Raw genomic sequence first — 20,147 nt, 5'->3', positions numbered from 1 at the left:
ATGCATAAAAACCGCACACAGGGCCGCAAATATAAATTAGCTGTTAATGCCCTCAGACGGAACTGAAGCTCTTCGACTTGACTCCCTAAATTGGGAACAGGCTGTCCCTGGGGTGCTGCCAGGTGGAGTCAGGGGTGGGACTGGGCACGTGACTTTTGTGGGCACTCAGCACCGCTCTAAGTGTTGAGTGGCCCCCGGGACTCTGCGTACAGCAGGGTCAGGAGGGCCTGGAGTTTCTCTTTGTCACTGAAGTGCTGTGTGACCGTGAAGGAAGCCCCTCTGAACCCCAGGTTTTATCTGTGAAGAAAGAACAGGGGCCTGGAGCCTAGTCCCCGTCCTGCAGCTCCTGGGCTCAGGGACACTGGACCATCTCCAGCCTCGCTTTCCTCAACTGTAATAATTTGCCGGGTTCTTTCTCACTGGACTGTCAGTTTCACAGGGGCAGGGACCTCCAGATCTGTCAGCCCAGTGTTCCATACAGACTGCATGTAGGGCTTTGACCCCTTACAAAGGCAGGGAGGTTGTGGAGATAGTAGGGATTGTGAATCCAAGTTTGGCTTTGTATCAGTTAGTTATGGCTGCGTAACAAATCATACCAAAACTCAGTGGCTTAAAATACAAACCCTTCCTTCTCGTTCAAGAGTCACCTATGCTGTTCTGCTGATTTGGGCTGAGTCAGCTAACCTTGGCTGGGCTTGCTCATGTACCTTAGCTGGCAAAGCGGCTAGGGCTGGCTGGTCTGACATGGCCTCAGATGGGATGCTTCCTGCTTTATTTACTCTGGCCAATGAGCCTGAGCTTGTTCTCAAGGCGGAACGAGGGAGAAGCAGGACCGTGGAAATGCTTCTTCAGGCTTCTGCTTGCGTCTGTCTCATCGGCTAAAGGGACTGGTCAGGCCATGCCCAGAGTCAGTGTGGAAGGACCTGCAGAGGAAGAGGGATGCAGGGAGGCAGCCCCACTTCAGTCTCCCACAGGCTGCACCTGCCCCACCCCTTGCCGCCCACAGGCGCAGAGGCACGGGACTTGAAACGCCCAGTCTCAGTCTCTTCATCTGTCAAATCCGGCAGAGTCTGTGGTGAGGTTTAAAGAGATAAGTGTATTTTAAGTATTTGGCACCAGGCACAGGGTGGCTGCCCAGGACTGCTTACCCAGAGGTTCAAGAAAGAATGCCCAAAGATGGCCATGGGGCTTTGTTTTGAAGAGTGGACGACCAGAAGCCACCTGACTGCCCATAGGAAGGCACCGAGTTACATACATCCCGGTGCACCCATGTAAATGAATACTTTTCAGCTTGTAGGTCCGTAGACCAATAGACTGACTGGTGTGGAAAGAGGTCCCTGATAGATTGCTGAGTGGAGAAAAAAGCGAGTTTCAGCACGACTACAATGTAGGATGCCATTTTTGTGTGTGTGCGAATTGGCAGTGATGTATATGTTTATAATTGTTTATAGAGAAATGCCCAGAAAACTAGGCCCCGAATTATAACTACTGGGTTCAACACCCCTAGATGGCTTGCATTTTCACAATGAATGTGCATTTCTGGGAGCCCATGCCTTTTGGGATTGAAAAAGGAGAAAAGTTCAGGCAAAAACATAAAAACTGGTGGTTTTTAGGTTCTAAGTTATCTGAATGTTCTGAGTATCTAATAATAAAAAAATATAAGCTAATACAAAAAGTAACAGCTACCATTGATGGATGGCTCACTGTGTGCTGAACACTTCACACCCTTCACCTGCCAAGCCTGAAAGATTTCCTCACCCACTGTCCAGGTGAGGAAACAGAGGCTCGGGAAGGGAACGTACCTGGCCTGGCTGAGAGCAGTCCCCCCCTCCCCCCCCAGAGGTTGACCAGCGCTACTTCCTTTGTCTGACCTTTGCCCCACAGAGAGGCCACACGCCACGTCACTGCGTAAAGCAGAGGTTCCCTGTGCCTGTCCACCCGTTACAAGTACAGAGTAGCTCTTTCCAAATACAGATTCCTAGGCCCCAATCTCTAACCAATGAACCGTTTCTCTTTTAAGGAGGCCCAGGAATCTGTATTTCCACATGTGTCCACAGAAATTCTGGAGCAGTCACTCTGGTGTTTAGGAACCATTTCCCCAATCCCTTCATCTTTTCCAGGGGCTCACTTGGTCTTCACACCTCCCAGGAAAATAAAGAAACTGTAGATAGTGTCCACCACCCCCATTTTATAGATGAGGAAACTGAGGTTCATTGAGAGGAGAAGAACCACTTGCTCAGGGTCTTGGAGCTAGGATATGGGACTGGAGCCCGGGCCTGACTCCAGGGGACTGCTTGGTCTGTGGGCAAGGTCTTTCGGACAGTGACAGGAAAGGAGGGAGGTTCCCGAATGCTGGGAGCCACCTGGTAGCCTGTGCGGCCAAATGCCCCCTTCCCCAGGCCCCGGCTCCTGGAGCCCAGGTGGCGGGATCCCTTCGGCTCATTTCTCAGCCAGGCACCTGCCAGCTGAGGTGGGTTATTGGTTTCACCTGTGGTCCCCTGAGGGGGCCCCTCCAGAGACCCCAGAGGTCCAGACCCATAAAATCAGGGTGAAAAGTGGGTCTTAACTGGGCTACTTCCTCCTCCCACCCTTCCTGGGGGCGCTTTCTCTCTTCCTCTTTTCTCTTTGTTGCTTCCTGGCTTTGGTTATAGGAAACTTGAGGGAGCAGGCTTGCTCGGGAAACGATAGAAGCCGGTTATAATCAGAGAGTTTGGAGCTGCCCGCGGTGGACAATGTGAGCGCGGCGGAGGGCTCTGTCTGCGTGTGTTGGGGCCGTCACAGCTGGCAGGAGCCCGCTGCTTGGGAACATGGGGTTGGGGACACAGTCTGGACTGGAGAGGGGCCCTGCACATGTCTCTTGTGTCCCCCAAAACTCTGCGGAGTCTTCCACCACCGTTGCCCCTGCCTTGGGCCAGGGGCTGAGACACTGCTCCTGTGGCTTCCTCTCCCTGGGACGAGCAGCCCCGTGGTGGCAGCTCTGTCCCCCTGTCCTCTAGCGGCCTCTTGTCTCCTCGCAGGCTCCCAGGGATCTGTTCCCAGCGTTTTATTTTATCTTTTGCAATAGCTTGATTTATATATATACACACCACACAATTTACCCATTTGAAGTGACAGTTCAATGGCGCAATTGAACGGTATTCACAGTTTTGCCACCATCGCCCCATCAACGGTTGAAGATTTTCATCTTCTCAGAAGAAAACCCATTACCTTGGAGCCGTCACCCTCCACACCCGTGTCCCTCACAGTCCCAGGCAACCGCCGATCCACTCTCTGTCTCTGTGGACTTGCCCAGTGCGGACATTTCGTAGAAGTGGAACCCCACAATGTGCGGTCTTCGGCGACCGGCTTCTTCCACTTAGTGCAGCGTTTCCAAGGTTTACCCGCGCCGCCGTAACAGGGATCAGCACCTCACTGCCTTTTATGGCTATCTAACGCTCCATTGTTATGCTAAATGGGTAGAGATGCCATCACTTATTTTATTTCATAAACCTCTTTCTTCTTGGTCCCAAAAGGATTTTACCGATCTTACAAAAATGTAAAGAATACTGTCTGATTAAAAACAAAGGAGACGGTTGCTAAGAATTTTCCATCAGAAGCACAGCACACAAATGGGAAAAATAACGGCACCAGAAATTCCACGGCTGCTTGCTGTATAATTGCCAAAATGAGAAATAACCGAAATGCACTGGAATGGGGATCTGGCTAAATAAATTGTGGTAATTCATATTATGGTGTACTGTGCAGTCATGTGGATTTATAGTCATTGATAGGAAGTGCTGTCTGTGACATATAGTTGAGTCAATTACAGAACCTCATTTTTGTACAGTGATACTTGCATCTCATACTCATCTGGAAGGCTATTCACCAAAATGTTCATATAGATGTTTATATCCAAAGGGTGCAGTTTCGGGCGGTATGTACTTTTATATTGAGGGGAAAAATAGTAAGGGGATTGGGCCTGGGAGTAAACAGGTACAGCAATGTAAGATATTAACCTAAGGGATGTTTCTTCCCTTAAACGTATACCGGGGGCGCGTGTGTGCATTCGAGCGGAGGGCCTCCACACTGCACCCCCTCACTGAGTACTAGGAAGCCGACGGGGCTGGGCAATTAGACTTGTCCGTGGCTCTGAGCTCCCCGGCAGCTGAAGCAAAGAGGGAAAGGAGCATCTACAACCTGTTTGCATTGCGCAGAGAAGCCACAGCTCTTCCTGAGCAGCTGAGAGAGCCACTCCTGCGTCTCAGGGAGAGAACAACACCCCTGTGACGTCCTCTTGGTACACAGAAGAGGGAGATTCCCAAGTGCTAGTTATGCTGTCCCCTGTGTGGGGAGCGAGGGGAGGCTAGGAGGAGTGACAGGGGGCGGGGGCAGGCACTCTCCACTGTTTGAGCTCCCTGACTGCCCCACCCCCAAGGGGGAGGGGAGGGAAGGCGCCTTCCTTTGAGGTGCCTCCCCTGGCTCACCTCCCCTTCTCCTGCCAATCCCCGATCCCCATGAGGGATTTGCCCATGAGTCTCATCCTGTCCCCAGGGCAGCTGGGAAGGCTGGAGACGTCAGAGCCCTGCCTGAGCTTGTCTGGATGCAGAACGGCAGGCAGAGCAGGAGCGCTTCCCCTGGTCTCTCCGTCCCAAAGCCAGGGCTCTTGGGACCCCGCACCCAGCCCCACGGGGCAGAGGCCTGTCCCTGAGGCCCTGGCGTGCTCTGCCTCTGTTCCTTCAGGCTGGCTGCCTCTTTCCCCCTCACTCATCTTTGCTGTGATGTGACCTTGGACACGTTGCTTAAACCCTCTGGGCCTCAGCTTCCTCCTCCGGAAAGTGGGCGTGACAGCAGCCCCTCCTCGTTTGGCTTCTGGGGAGGAGGAAATGTACTGACAAACGTGTCAGGGGCTGAGGGCAGTGCCCGGTCCATGCTCCATGGCAGACACTCCCTGGTCGTCCTACATCTGGTTCGGTCCCCTCCTACTCAGCCTGTTCTCAGCAAGGACTGGAGTTTCCTAAAAGGAACCTCTGAGGATGTCGTTTCCCTTGTCCTTCCGCGCAAGCCCACTCCCATTAGCAGGCTTCCTGTGTCCTCTCTCCCCACCCGCCCCCTGCCCTTCTCTGCTCCAGCCAGACCCCCTTCCCTTGGGTTCCACAACCCAGCTCCTCTTTCTCTCACCTCCCTGGGTGGTCCCCTTCCCTTGACTCTCTCTCCTTCCTTCCTTCACCCAGCTGATGCCTCCTTATCTTTTGGGTTATGGCTTAGACACCACTTCCTCCAGGAAGACTTCCCTGATTCCTGAGCCCTCCACTGCACTTCCACGGACCCCTGATAGGGCATGCTGTCATCTGCTCCCTGCAGCTTCTCCCACTGCCTGGACCGCAGAGGGCAGTTCCCCTCAGCTTGTGTATGGGTCTCGGGGTGTTTGCCATGCAGGGCCCGTGGGACAGCTGATGAATGGCTGGAGAGAGAGGAGGCCTTGATGGGAGAAGGCCACTCCAGACTGGGGTTCACGGGAATGAGCAAAGGCTTCACCCTGGAGGACGATGGCTCTGGGGGCTGGGAAGCCACCAGGAAAATAGTAGCACTATCCAGGCAAGAGATGGCGCTGGTTTAGCCAGTCGGGGGCCATTAGGCTGGAGCCTGGGGTGGGGAGTAGGGGTTGCATGCCCCCTCCCTTTGTCCTCTGACCTTGGCAGGGGTTTCCCAGGATGCAGTGGTCTCTTTCTCAGAGGTGGCAGCTGGCCGATGGCCCTGCCTGAGAGGGCCTGGCTGCCGTGGACTGGGCCAGGTGGGAAGGGTGGGGTGGGGACAGTCTGGGGGGATGCTCCTGGTGGGAGCGCAGCTGCCACCTCTGACTTCCACAGGGGGTCAGTGTAACATTAAAGTTCCTCCCTGCCGAGGCCCTTGGGTTCAGGAATCTGGGTCAGCGAGTTACGCCTGGAGCCGCTGGTGGGCAGGCGCAGGGCCAGGGGTCTGCGGGTGCACAGCCACCTGAGAGTCAGTTTTGTTTGTTTGTGGTCTTTTTTGTTTTGATTCTGGAGTTTCAGAAGGAACTTACTGGGAAAGCCGCCTTTCTGTAACAGGGAGAGTAGTCCTTTCTCCCTTAGAGCTCCCCCACCATCCCCCCCCCACCCCCGCCGCCCTGGGCCTGTCACTAGCCTTGTTGGGGACCCCCTTCTGCCCCTGCCTGCGCCCCCCTGGGGAGGTGGGGTCCACCTGGAGGGCAGCTGTGCAAAATGGCAGATTCCAGCGTCCAGGGAATCTTGACCTAGCTCTCCCACGATCCTGCAGGTTACAACTTCCTGCCCGGTTGTTGAGAACGTCAAGAAACGGAGACCCGAGAGGGTGGCCTGGTTTGCCCTCGGCCGTGAAGTGAGTCAGAGGCAGGACCAGGTTAGATCGGCGGCCTCAGCCCCCACCGGCCCTCCGATTTCAGAGGCTCCAGCCAAGGGTGGCGATGTCGTCCTCAGCGTCGCTCCCAGTGCCACATCCCCGTGCTCAGCAGACTCTCAGCACGTGTGTGAGGCGGGCACTGCTCTCTCTCTCCATTTCATGGAGGAGGAAACTGAGGCCCATCATGGTGGAGAGGCTCCTCGGCCAGGAGGGGGAGGTCGGGCGTCCTGACCCCAAGCTTGGGGTTCTGTCGAGTCAGACTCACCTGACTCTGAAACGAGGGCTCCTGAGCCCCGCCTCCAGGGGTGCTGGTTCACTGGGTTTGGGGCAGGGCCTGGGGTCCCCAAGCAATTCCAGAGCAGGCTGTTGGCACGTCGCACTCGGAGGTCACTGAGGGGCACGTGGAATCACCTGGGCATTGTGTTCAAATGCCCATTCGGATCTGAGATCATATATCTAATACATACAGCCTCCGGCACTGCGGCCACCGCGGGGCCGTGGCATCGTGGACCACACTACCCTCTCATCCCGGGGCACACGAGGAGTAGGCCCGTTGGAAACCCAACGGACATCCACTCTGCCGTGCCTCCCTGCAGAGGCTAACGTTACAGGGTGCTCTGTCCCTTCTGGAATTCCCTCTGGCCCTCTAGTGTAACCACACACCCTCCTCTGTGTTCCTTACATCAGAGCGGGGCAGTCCCCGAGGCAGAAGCAAGAACAGGCAGAGCTCTGCTCAGACTCCATCCTTTGGAGGAACCCCATGGAGCTTCTGTTGGCAAAATCGCTCCTTGATGTCCTGAGAGCTTGGGGAGGGGCAGGGAGGGGCGGATGCTTGGGGCGACTTAGGTGCCCCAGCTCACCACTGACACCTTTCCTGTGTCTCTGTCTCCTACCTTCCCGACATTGCTTTCACCCTCTTCCTGAATCTTGTGTTATGTTAATAGTTCCCCAAGTATTTTTAATTAGATTTTCCAAGCAAAAGAAAGTTAGCAAAGTTAATTAAAAGTTGCTTTCCTGTAATTGTATAAAAGCCGCATTTGCTTCTGAATATTAAATTGCTATAATTAAACTCCTCTATCCATTTAAAGATTTCGATGGAATGTTTATTGTTCGTTTATTATGAATTCACCTCAGGAAGGACGCTGGTCCCACGGTTACGCGTTGGCCCGTCGGATGTCGGATGCTGGGTCGGTGCCGCAAGCTCCAGGGGTCCCGCCTGCCCGGGGGCCTCACTCCCTGCCTCTGGGAAAGAATGATGGAGTCCTGCGTGGGCTGTGGGGACCGAGTGAGGGCAGGCTTTGAGCTTGTCCCCATGCCCTGGCTCGCTTTGTGGGAGGGATCAAACCGTTACTCACTCACATGTGCTTCTCCTTCCCTTCTCTGCCATTGTCATCCGGACTGGCCACGGGACTTACTCTGGCCAACACATGGAGGAGAAGTGATGTGCGTGACATCCAGGGAGACATGTCACGTGCCAGCACAGGGGCTGCCGAGACGCTGTCCCTCGTCTCCACCTTTATGACGGACAGCGTCCCCGGCGGGGACAGAGGCTGCTCCAGCCGCCTGGGACCCGGAGAGAGAGGCAGCCGGCGGCTGCGCCTTCTCAGTTTTGGGCGTCCCTGAGCTCTTCCTCTGGGCAACGTCTCCCTGATGCTGACGACTCAGCGTGTATGGCCCATCCTGTGAGAAACTCTCCCGGCCAACAAGGCAGCGTTTGTTGTCATTGCTCCGAGCTTCCTGCCCCGGCAGCAGGGGCGGGCCTGGGCCCCAGGACAAAGGAACACACTTCCCACCTGGCCCGTCTCAGACTCGCAGCCGTGGGTTCTTTGGACTGATCACCGGTTGGGAGCACGGAATTTGTCTCCCTCCTCCTGAAATTGGAGCCATTTCTCCGTCTCTGTTTGGTGAAACTGACTCCATCTTATGTGACACTTAGGAAAGCTCAGGGCTTATAAGCCCCCCAGACTCCCAACGTCTCCTGGGTGAAGAGATGCCGACACCTCCAAACTTGGCTGGGAGTGAGACGGGGTAAAGGGAAATCTGGAGAGAGGCTGACGTGAATAGACTTTTTTTTAATTTTTAGTGTAAAAAAATTAGGGGCAATTCAAGTAACATACCATTAACCATTTAAACGGGATGACTCGGTGGCATTTGGCGCATTCACGGTGCTGAGCAACCACCGCCTCGCTCCAGTTTCAAACCATTTTTATCCCCCCCTACCGAGAGGAAGCTCTGTGCCCATCACCAGTCACTCCCACTTCCCCTCCCCTGTCCCTCAGCAACCACTGGTCTGCTTCCTGTCTCCGTGGATTGGTCCATTCTGGTTACTGCATACAGAAGGGACCCCACGCCATACGACGACTGCTGTGGCTGAACTGTGTCCCTCCCAAGTCCTGTGCTGAAGCCCTAACCCCCAGGTCCTCAGAGTGTGACTGCATGGGAGACAGGGTCTCTGAAGAGGAAATGAAGTACAATTGAAGTCATGGTGGCAGACCCTCATCCAACGTGACTGGTGTCTTCACGAGGGGAGACTAGGACACAGACACGTACAGAGAGGGGACCATGTGAAGACACCGGGAGAGAACGGCCATCTTCCAGCCAAGGAGAGAGGTCTCGGGAGAAACCCACCCTGAGACACCGCGATCTCAGGCTCCTGACTCCCAGAGCTGAAGGACAATAAATCTCTGCAGTTTAAGCTCTCATGTGTGTTCTTATGGTACAGCAGCCCTGACAAACCAATGCAGGGTGTTTTTTCTTTTTTTTTTTTTAAGACTGTATTGTTGTAGAGCCCTGAGAGGTTCCTAGTAAAATTAGGCAGAAGCTGCAGAGATTCCCGGTAAATGCCCTGACCCCATGTGCACACATAGCCTGAGCCTCCCTCACTATCGATGATGCGCAGAGGGCTCTGGGGTCCGGCCCTTCCACTTAGCGGAATGCTTTCCAGGTTTACCCGTGTATCAGTACGCCACTTCTTTTCGTGACCGAGTGGTATCTGATTGCAAACACACACGCATTTGTTTATCCATTCGTCTGTTGAGGAACATTTTGGTTGCTTCCACCTTTTGGCTACTGAGACTAAAGCTGCTCTCAAGACTTATGCCCAAGTGTCTGTGTTGACCTATGTTTTCATTTCTCATGGGTATGTATCTATGAGTGGAGCTGCTGGGTCGTATAGTAACCCTCCGTTGAACTTTTAGAGATGTTCCTAGCCTCTCTAGGGTGCACCGACTGCTCCCCAGAATGCAGTACAGCGTCACAGTGAGGAGTGTGGCCGGTGGTGAACTGCCTGGTTCATGTCCCCTGCCTTCACCCTTGACTGGCTGAGGGACCTCGGGCAAGTTACTCAACTCATTTCTTGAGCTGGGCCTTGTAGGACGGCTGTGCAGATTAAACAAAAACAGATACAAAGAACTTTTTATATGTGAATCATTCAGTAAATGCTTGCTACTTTAAAATCCCTGAAGGCACCCTCATGCACCTAGTAACTGCTCAGCTTATTGGCTATTTTTATTATTATGACTCATCATGAAGGATTTGGACGTGTGAGGGTGCGAGGAGATGACATTCTAGAGGAGAAGGTGCATTCAGCTGGAGGGAGGTGTGTGAAATGCTTAAGCAAGAGATGCATTTCTGAAGCAGGTGGGGGCCAGACGTCAGAGGCCTTGAGCACAACCCTCTCCCAGCAGGGCCTTGAATGCCGAGGTCAGCCAGAAGTTCCAGAGCGAAGGGGTGGGGGTCCCTCGGTCTATGGTCAGAGGGTAGGCGTGCGCTCTCACGCAATGGAATTCCTCAGCCATTGCAGCTTTCCTCGCCATCTTTTGTGATTTTGGAGCTTGATGGTTACACTCCAAGTTTTCAAAATCCATGGGACAAAAGAGGTCTGTTTAATGCAGAGTTCCTTAGAACAGACCCAGAAAAAAAAAAAGGGCCCTCACTTGACGATAATCTAGGGAATGGCCACTGCACAAGCACTTTGCCACGTCTTGCAAAAATGAAACAAAGGAGAATGCAAGCGAAAGCGAGAAGAGACATCAGACTGCAAAGCAGGGCCGGCGCAGAAACTTAAAACAGGCCTCGTCGGCACAGGGCTAGAGGGTTTTTCTGAATTCTGAAGAAAGTAATCCAGCAGGAAATTTACCTGCCCTAGCATGCATTTTTAAAATATCACTTTTTCATAAAGCTCGTTTCATTCAACTTATATGACTACCCTGCCATAAAATTAGGACTTTCCAAATATATATGTATATATATAATATATTTAATGTATCCAAATACAGGTATTTAATGAATGATAAATATACAATCATTTATGTATGCATTAGTTACTATGTTAATAATTGAATATTGTTTCATAAAAATAAAACATGGACATGCTTTACAAATAAAATGATATGATTGATGAAGAAAATAATTGAAAAGGAAAAGCAATAGGGCTCCCACAATGTTGCTCACCAGAGGCAACCACTTTTTTCTTTATCCTTACTGAGATGGTTTTTAATATCGACAAATCTGGTTAGTTTTGGGAGTGTGGGTCTTCTAGAACTTGCATGCATTTTATTTAGACAGTATGTCAGACTTACTGGGTTCCCCCCCCCCCCACCGCAATAATGCCCTATTTTCCATCTGGCCGACTCTGGGGCTCATCAGGCAGGTAACCCAGGGCTGGCCGGGGGTTTCTGGGAGGAGGGAACGGCTTCAGGCCCGACGCCCTTCTCGGAGCACTCAGGGCCAACTTAGGTAACTTTCTCTAAATTAAGAAAAGACACCTGCCGTCCAACACTGTCTAAGGAAGCCCTCGTTCTTGCCACAACCTTCCGCAGCATCGACTTTCTCTGTTATTGGACGCCGGGAGAATACCCTGGGCGGGGCTCCGAAGGTGGGAGCCCCACCGACTCTCAGGTGACCTTGGCCGAGCCCCTTGCCTTCTGTGGGTCTCCGTTTTTACCGTGTTGGACGAAAGCATTTGGGAGAGATGTTTGTACTGGTGTTGGCTGGAGTTGGCTCAGGCGCTCAAGGACAAAGGCTCTTCTGCAGAGAATGGCACTGTTTATAGGATCCTTGGGGCCCTGAAGACACAGGTTCTAGGTTAAGTTTCAGGAGCAACTATGGGCAAATGTAGCTTAGACTGTAACCAGAGGGTTTGAGGTGAGATGTTAGAACTTTCTGGGCTCTGGGAATGTGATTTGTGAGAATGGATACCCAGAGAATTCTTTGCACACGAATTAGAAAGTCTTAGACTCTATAGTCCAAATGGGCCCCAAGAGTCACCTTGTTCTGCCTCTTCTTCGAGATTTGAGTTTTCTCTTTATCTCCCTCCCAGTGACGGGGAGCTCACTACCATCACTCCCAGACCACATTTGCTCCCCTGGCCCAGGAGGCTTCCTGGGGTTTGTGGCTATCTCTTCCCCGGGCTGAGCATTCCAGTTCTTTGCTTGTCCTGAGTGAAACAGATACTAAGCCTTTGTTGCTGAACGTTTCCCTGTTCTGTGTGCCTGTAAAAGCCAGCCCCCGGGACAAGCATCCGTGTCACAGAAGACCAGCTACGTGTCCCTGAAGACACATCAGGTTCCAACCTACCAGGTTTTGGGGGACAGAACCAGAGGTCTCTGGCAGCCCAGCGCAGCCTTGCAAGGCCCTGATTACAGGCTGCCTGGCCACGGGCATGCCGTTTCATTAGTGCTGGCGATCAGATGCCAGCCTGAGCGATGCCCGATGCCAGGATACGGGGGATAATAAGCCCTTTCTCTCTCTCCGACTCCCTCGGGCTCCGGCGTCAGGAGCTGAGAGCATGAACTCTGCTCCTCCCCTTCCCCTCGCAAGTAAAGCTCCCAGCTCTCGTGAGATCACTGACTGTCAGGGCTGGTGGGAGCTCCGGAGCTCTAATCCCTCCAGCCATTCTTCCCGGGCCCTCTCATCCATGTGCTTGTGCCACCTCCAAGCTGTCCGCCCAGACTGGCGCCTCTGGCCTGGGTGCCACCCTGGTGCTCCTGATTACAGCACCCTGCAGCCTCATGGATACCTCCATGCAGGTGATCGACTCCCCCCAGCCCCCGCAAGCCTATCCTCCTGGGTGAACCCTCATTTCAGTGCACACACTCCAGTCACCCAAGTACCTACTGCCCCAGTGACAGCGACAACTGTCGCACTGCTGCCCTGATGGTGATTCACCCGGGCCACTTCCCTCCCCATTGGCACCAGTGTCCTGATTCTAAAATCAGCTTCTATCACATTACTCTCCTGCTCACCATCCTTCAATGGCTCCCTAGTACCTGGTGGTTAAGTTCTAACCTCATCTCCTGCCCATCTTCCCAGCCTTATCCCAAACCGTCCCCCCCCTTACACTGAACTCCCCAGACGGATAAAAACATGTGTGACTCTGCAAACACCCTTCTGTGCTGCGCCCCCAGCTGTGCTGCCCCGCCCGCCCCGTCCTGCCCTCTGGTCGGAGCCTTCTGGTGCACACGGTTTGCTACCTCAGCACCCTGCCCGGGAGTTGCCTTCGCTCCACAGCCCCCATCAACAGGACAGAGACACTCACGACTCCTCTCACGCTACTTCTGTATGCTATGCACACCCTTAATTCATTCACTCAACTTATACTTGTTTCCCCACCCCCGAACTAATATTTGTTGACCATTTGCTAGACATTCACTCCCTGTCCCCACAAAGCTTGCAGTCTGGTGGGAGAGTTTGCCACTCACACGCAACACACACACGGGTAAACTGTGACATGTGCCATAAAGCGCAGGGAATAATGAGGACGAGAATATACTGGTGATGGTTAACTGGGGGCATCACAAAAAATCTTTACTGAGCGGGGACAGTTGCGTTGAGACCTGAGTAGGGGTCCTCTCCTACTTCCCTAGGGCAAGTAGGAAAAACACAGACGGAGCAAGCGGCTTGTGCAAAGGTCCTGAGGCAGGAAGGAGTGTGATGGATGCATTCAGTGAAGTGAAGAATTAGAGCGACTAGATCTCAGGGTGCGAGGGGGTGGGTGGGGTGAGATGAGGCTAGAGAGAGAAACAGGCATCAGAACACACAGCAAGACAGGAGATACGGGGGGAGGGGTGGGTGGGAATTCTGCCAGTTGCCAAGACGCCTTCAGCAAAGTCTCAGGCAGTCTTGGGGCAGGAGCGCTGGTGGGGAAGGGAGAGGGGGTCAGGACGTGTCCAGCGTAGGTGCCACAGCACGGAAAAAGGGACGGTGCTTTCTCCGCATCAGGGGAGCTGTCACAGCAGAAACAGGCCCCGGGAGCCTGGCAGACGGGGAGAAACCTAAATTCCTCATCCAGCTAGCCCAGAGGGAGGCTGCAGGTGATCTCTGATGTGCAAGCTCAGGTGAGGGTCAGGCTTCCTGTCATTTGACCCTCAAAGCCGCAAGGTGATCCTGGCAGCCGCCTGTGTGACCTTGACATCAAGGCAGATTCTTACTAAATGTCTGTGGACATGAATGGGTCCCAAAGGGTCACTTAGACCTGAGAGCCCTCTGAAACGCCTTAATCCAAGGCAAAAACATAGGGTCTTGGCATTCTTCCACAATCTCCATTCTGCTCCCACTCCAATTGCTACTCTTTCCATTAACCAGGCCCCCTTTCCTTCCGGGGCCACCGCTCTCTCCGCTGTGGCTCGTAGAGATTGTCTGGCGTTGCAGAGATTGCGTTTTAAAAATGCATTTAAGCAGGACCCCTCTCCCTGGTTGCTCCTGCTCTTTAAGTATGGGGGGCCCTGAGCTGCACGGGGGAGGGCTGGTCCTCTCGCAGCTGGGCCCCCTCCCCAGCTCTCAAGTACTTAGAGCAACACTTGCAGAGTCAGCGATAACCCACCCCTCCGAGCAGGAAACACACACTTCAGCATTTAGCTCGAGGCCGCTAATGTGCCTGGAAGTAATTGTTCAGAGAGTCCAGGATGGGAGTTGGGAGTGGGGAAGCCACCGGGGCTGCACGCCCAGCATTCACAGTGATCTGTTTCCTTTTGATGAACTCAGCACTCAGAACACTGTCCGGGACTCTGTCCCAGAGCCCAGAGTGGGGTGGCATTGGTAGGCACGCAGGAGGGACCCTGGAGGGCCAAAAATTCCTGTTAGTTCTCGGTCTCTCGGGAGGATGGCGGGGCTGGTCACAGGTCTCTGGGGAGGCTGACCTCCCTAGAGGGGAGGGAAGCAGCTTGAATTTGTTCTCAGGGAGGGGACCTTCCCCAGGCAGGCCCTCCTGTAGCCTACTTCCCCCTTCATACAAGGGGGACAAGAATGCCCGCCTTCACTAGTCTAGTAAACACCAGGGAGGAAATATGCACAGTACCTGGCATAGTAGGCGCTCAATACATGGGGGGAGGGGTTCATCAAGGTCACGACCATCCTCACCAATGTCCTGGCTGCCGTTCTTCCTCTACTCCAACCTGTGCTCCCCAAAGTCTCCCAAATGCTCCCCTGAACACCACGTGAACCCATCGGCCCCTTGGACGGCCTCCCATTGCCTGCAGGTAGAGCTAGAGAGCTTGGCATTCCACATCCTTCAGGTTCTGACCTGGCTCCTCTCCGAGCTCACTTCCTGCCCCATTCCCTGCACTGCACACGTCCCCGGCCCTTGATGCACTTGCCTGCCCGGATGCCCTTTCCCTCCTTCTCTGCCAGGAAAACACCTTCTGCTCATCAAAGCCCAGCTGGAACCCCATCAGCCTGGTAAGCAGCTCCCCTTGTTCTCTCCAGGGTCCCCGGACGCACGTGGTTGCGGTGGGGAGTGAGCCGAGGAGGCTGTGAGACGGGATGGCTGAGAGAGAGTGTGCGCTGCCCCTCGCCAGCTGTGTGCATTTGGACAGGTTGCCTAAGCTCTCTGAGCCTCACAGTGTCCTCACGTGTAGCATGGGGATGGTGATTTCTTCCCCACAGGGCTGTCGAGAGGAGTTAATCTACTGAAAACATGCACACATTGTGAATGTGATGGCCTAGTGACTGGAACTTCGTAAAGTGCTTAGTAAATGCATAAAAAATGCTTGGCCATTTTGTGTTTGCGTCACTGGCTCTGTGGACCTCCTTGGGCCTCGGTGCTCTTCTGCATATGGTGGGAACTTAACAGCCATCCTCTAAGGATATGACCATGTAGAGCCCAGCTCAGTGCCCGACACGGAGTAAGGGCCCAGTGAACACTGGTTTGCTGGCGCTTCTCTTGAGAAGGGCCCATGGCGCCCTCTTTTCTGCACCCTTTGCTCCTGGCTTAGCGCTGGGCATCGGGCATCAAGGACCCACTCAGGGCGTGTGCTTTCCTCTTGAGTGACTGTCTTAAGACACGGTGCTGGTCACTGTAGGGCTCTATGTTTCTCCAGTCCCTCCTGTGCCTCCTGGGGACCCTCAGATAAACTCCAAGATCCCCAGTTGGCCCTACGAGTCTCCTCCTCTGCTCTCTGGCCTCCCTCTGGCTTCCCAAGCGCTGGCCGAAGCTTCTTTCCTTTCTGCAAATGGGTTAGATGCTCCCTTAATTCAGGGCTCTGGCTTGTCCTGTTTCCTCCCTGCCCCTGCTCTGCCTCCAGCCAGGCGGGCACTCATGCACAGCTGGATAATGCCCACTCGGCCTTGCTCTCAACCTCTGCCCTGCAGAGAGCCTGGGCACCAGGCAGGACAGTGAGTTGGGAGCCCCACCTTGTGGAGGTTCACTGCACCTCTCTGAGCCTCAGTTTCCTCATCTATGAAGTGGGGATGCTGGTCGCGGCCCCTCACAGGGTCGCTGTGAGAGCTACAGGAATTCCACCCTGCTGTGAGTGTATCGGCCCTCGATCGCTGTGGTGTATGTTTGCCTTTAAGACCAGAAATGCTTCCTCGAGGACGTGTGGGTAAATATTCCCTCCCTAAATATTTGATTTAAAGAGCTTGACATGGAGGACAAAATAAAATAAAGCAGCAGCTTTTTGCCATGTATTATTAATGTCCACAAATGGGAGAAAGTGTGGGCTCCTTGTCTGACGGTGCTGTTTCTGGGAGCAGTGGGCTTTTAAACAAGTTTCACTTATTGAAAGTGGGGCTGTAGTGGCAGGGCATGGAATCGCTCTCCGGATTTCACGGTACAGATTTCAGTGGGCCACGGTTTCAGTGGCCCAGGCGTCCCGCCACACAGGCCAGAGGAGGATGGCTTGTGGGACCTGGGGGTTGCAGGGCGGAGTGAAGTTTGTCCGTTCATCCACCATTCCTTCACTGTCTCATACCGCAGGGAAGTTTTGTCTTCACGATGCCCCTCTTTCTTCCTCTCTCCTCCCCTCCGTTCCCTCTTCCAGTCCTCGCTCTTCCCTCCCTCCCTCCCTCCTTGACTTTTCCCACGCTCAGTGCCTGCAGTGGAGGTAGGAAATGCTATTTCTGATGTACAGATGAGAAAGCTGAGCTTCAGAAAAGTGAAATTGTTTGCTGACTTCACACATTGGGGGCTGAATGGTGGAGAGGGCGTTTGAGCTCTGCTGGGACGCTAATGCACTTGAAGGCAGGAGTCGTGTTGGGGTGGCCATGTCACCTTGGCCTCCCTGCTCCAGGCTGCACCTAGGGCTCCGAGAAGGCACCGCTTCCTCATCAGATGATCCAAGAAAGCTTCAGGGAGGAGGGGATTTGAGACATTCTTTCAAGGACTGGGAGGACTTAGAGTTCAAAGCAGAAAGAATGATCCTGGTCATCGTGAACCACAAGAGTTACCACCAACCCAATACCAGTTGAATACTATGTGTCCGCTATGGGGCTAAGTACTTAACGCATCTGCAATTGCACTAATTCCGCAGCAGCTCTGCGAAGTAGGGATGTTTACCCATTTTGCTGAGCAGGAAATTGACGCTCAGAGTGATGAACCGACTTGGCCAAGCTTCCACAGTGCGTGAGCAGTGCAACTGGGGTTTGACCCGTCAGCCCGCTCCAAAGCCTGTGTGCATCCTAACCTCCCTGCTGAGCTGACTGCGTGAGCATCTGGCAATGAGCTTTCCTGCGAGAAGAGGAAGGGGTTCAGCAAACAACGATCTCTCTGCGTGCCCACTGACCCCAATGTGCGGTGCGGAAATTTCCGAAAGATATCATGTGGGACATCCCTTCTTCCCCCCCTCCCTTTGGTTCCTTCTCAGGGTTACCTTTCGGGTCCCAGCCCTTGGTAGTCAGGGAGCACCTAATGCTCAAAGGACCTCCGCCCCGGGAGCCTACCTTAAGGAGCAGAGGGGAGATCCGCAGCCCTTCTCGGAGCGAAAGGGTTTCCTGCCTGCCCGCGGAGAGATCTGTGCATCCAGCTCAGAAACACTCCGCCGGCCCAGCCCTCTCTCTCCTTCTGCGGAGATGGATGAAGTCACAGTTATTTGTCTTTCTTGCCAAGTCCACTCGGTCAACCTAAGGGGGAAATTAAATCTCATCGATGTGAGCTCTGATGAATGCCCAATCAGGACTCACGCTGCCCAAACAAAAATCTCGCTAGAAGCCACTCACCCTGGAGGTCAGGTTACAGGAGGGAGGAGTCAGGCACGCCAGCTGGGTTTCTGACCCGAGCAGCGGAGGCAGTGACGTGTCACTGGTGTCCCTGGCTGAGAGGAAGGACACAGGGACAAGAGGGGAAGATGCTAAGCTCCTCTTCCGCCAGGCAGAGTCTGACTTGTCCTCAAGAAGGTTGGACACGCGGGCGAGGGGCCCAGGAGGGTGGTCTGGCCCGCAGGTGGAGGTGTGGCCTCCAGCGGTTAGGCAGAGAAAGCCCAGAAGGCGCTGACGTGGCCTGGTGACAGGGAAGAGCATGAGAAGGAAGGAGTGAGCGAGCCCCAGGCGTGAAGAAGACGCCCCTGGGAGCCACGGGCCACGTGAGAGAGGCCGAGGCAGGGAGATCCCTGGTGCTCGGCGCTCTCAGGCCAGGGTCCCCTCCTCCGCTGGTGGAGGGCGGACTTCAGCCTTGGCTTCTCTGTTCATTTCAATGAACAGACGGCGGTTGCCTCTGTGCTCGAGATGGGGACGCAGAGGCATCGGACAGAGGTCTGTCCTCAAAGAGCCCACACTCTCGTGGGCAAGGCAGACGGTGTCTTGCGTGACGTGTCGGACAGATGCCTCCAGGTCATGTCACCCAGAGACACCACAGGCTGGAGGAGGCAACCCCAGCAAACACTTCAGCAGAGGGAAGGCCTGCTGGGCCCACAGGGAGGATTTTTACTCCCCCAAATCAAATTGATTACAACAGGTTCGTTCACGGCGCCTGATTTATCTGCCAGGCCGCTATCGCCCCTGTGTGACCACGTTGCCATAGCTGTCACCCCCGCCACAAAGACCAGACAAATGCCTTCTCTACATTCCAGGGACCAGGAGGAGAATGAAAGCATAACTCATGGCAGAAGCCGATGATGATGCATATTCACACCGCGACGGTGCCGGCCAGAAAGAGCTCTTCACCGCGTGCCTGCCCCACCGCGGAAGGACACCAATCCCCTCTCCAGTTCGCTAACGGGGCTGCCACTCAAGCCGGATTTACCGTCACGTGACTTTGCGCAGCGACTGCTCGTCCTGGGAAGGAACTTTTGCAGAGTTTGCCCCATCCCGGGGGTCCCTGGGACGACGCTGACGCCTGGCCCTGCTCCGTGAGTGACGTTGCTTTTCTTCCAGAAAAAATCTTTCTGTCTCCCCCTCACCTCCCGCTCCTGCTTGCGCTCTCCCCATCTTCTTGTTCAACAGAAGCAGTAAATGTCAAACGTGTCTCCAGAAGGGACGTCAACATCCCAGGCCAAACAAAACCCGTATAAACTGCCCTGGGCCCACGCGGAGTCAGCCCGATTTAATGAACTGGGCTAATTTTGGGGCGGAGACATGACTTTGGTATTGAGAAAAAAACCCAGCCTGGTGCCATATTACATATTCTTTCGGGGGGACCGCGTGTCCTGTCCTCGCAGCTTCTCCTGTGGGGCTCTGCAAGTTCTCTCTACCGTCTTCTCAAACGGTGTAAGTGCCTGCCCTGCAGACGCCGAGAGAGCTGTTTTCCATGCAGTGTCTGCCTCCGCGTGAGGCCTACCAACTGGGCATTTGTGGCAGGGGTGGGGCGAGCTACACTCCTACTTCACTCATCATGTCAGAATAAGCTGCAATTCAACGAAGCTTCACATGCCCACGAAGAAACCATAGATACCAGAAGTGGGTGTGGGTGGGACGGAAAGAACATCGGATGGGCCAGGGCTATAAACACCGCAGACGATCACGAGGCCAAAAACAGACCACACGCAACTCAAAATATCTCTGTGTGGCAACAGCGCCGCAAATAAGCTAAAAGGCAAACGTTCAGCGGGTGGAAGGAAGTATTTGCAGCCAATGACACAGAGAACATTTCCTTATTAATGAACGTTCTCAGAAATTCTCATGGAAGAGCAAAAGAGAAACATGGGCAAAGAGTATTAACAGGCTCTCTCCAGGAAAAAAAAAAGGGAATAAATATCTGAAAAGACTCTCAGCCTCACTCATAACTAAGGAAATAAGATCTAAAGTAAAAGTGGACTTGCTTTTCATGCATTTCGGGTCAGCATATATGCAAAAGGAACGGGAAAGCTGGGAAACTCACGCTGCTGGTTGTGTGGTGGTGCATTGATTTACGTGGGGAATTTGCGACGTCTGATACACCCAAGAATTCTATTTCTTTTCTTAATTCATTCTTTATGGAAGTGTAGTTGGTATACAATTTTATATTGGTTATATTAGTTTCAGGTGTACAATATGGCGATTTGACATTTTTATACCATGCCACGTGACCACCCCACTAATTCCAGTAACCATCTGTCACCGTGTGGACTTACTACAATGCTATT

Source organism: Phyllostomus hastatus, unplaced genomic scaffold, assembly GCF_019186645.2.
Source record: "Phyllostomus hastatus isolate PE091 unplaced genomic scaffold, TTU_PhHast_1.1 phas_contig_34, whole genome shotgun sequence".
Taxonomy (NCBI): domain Eukaryota; kingdom Metazoa; phylum Chordata; class Mammalia; order Chiroptera; family Phyllostomidae; genus Phyllostomus; species Phyllostomus hastatus.
This window is presented reverse-complemented; position numbering follows the sequence as displayed.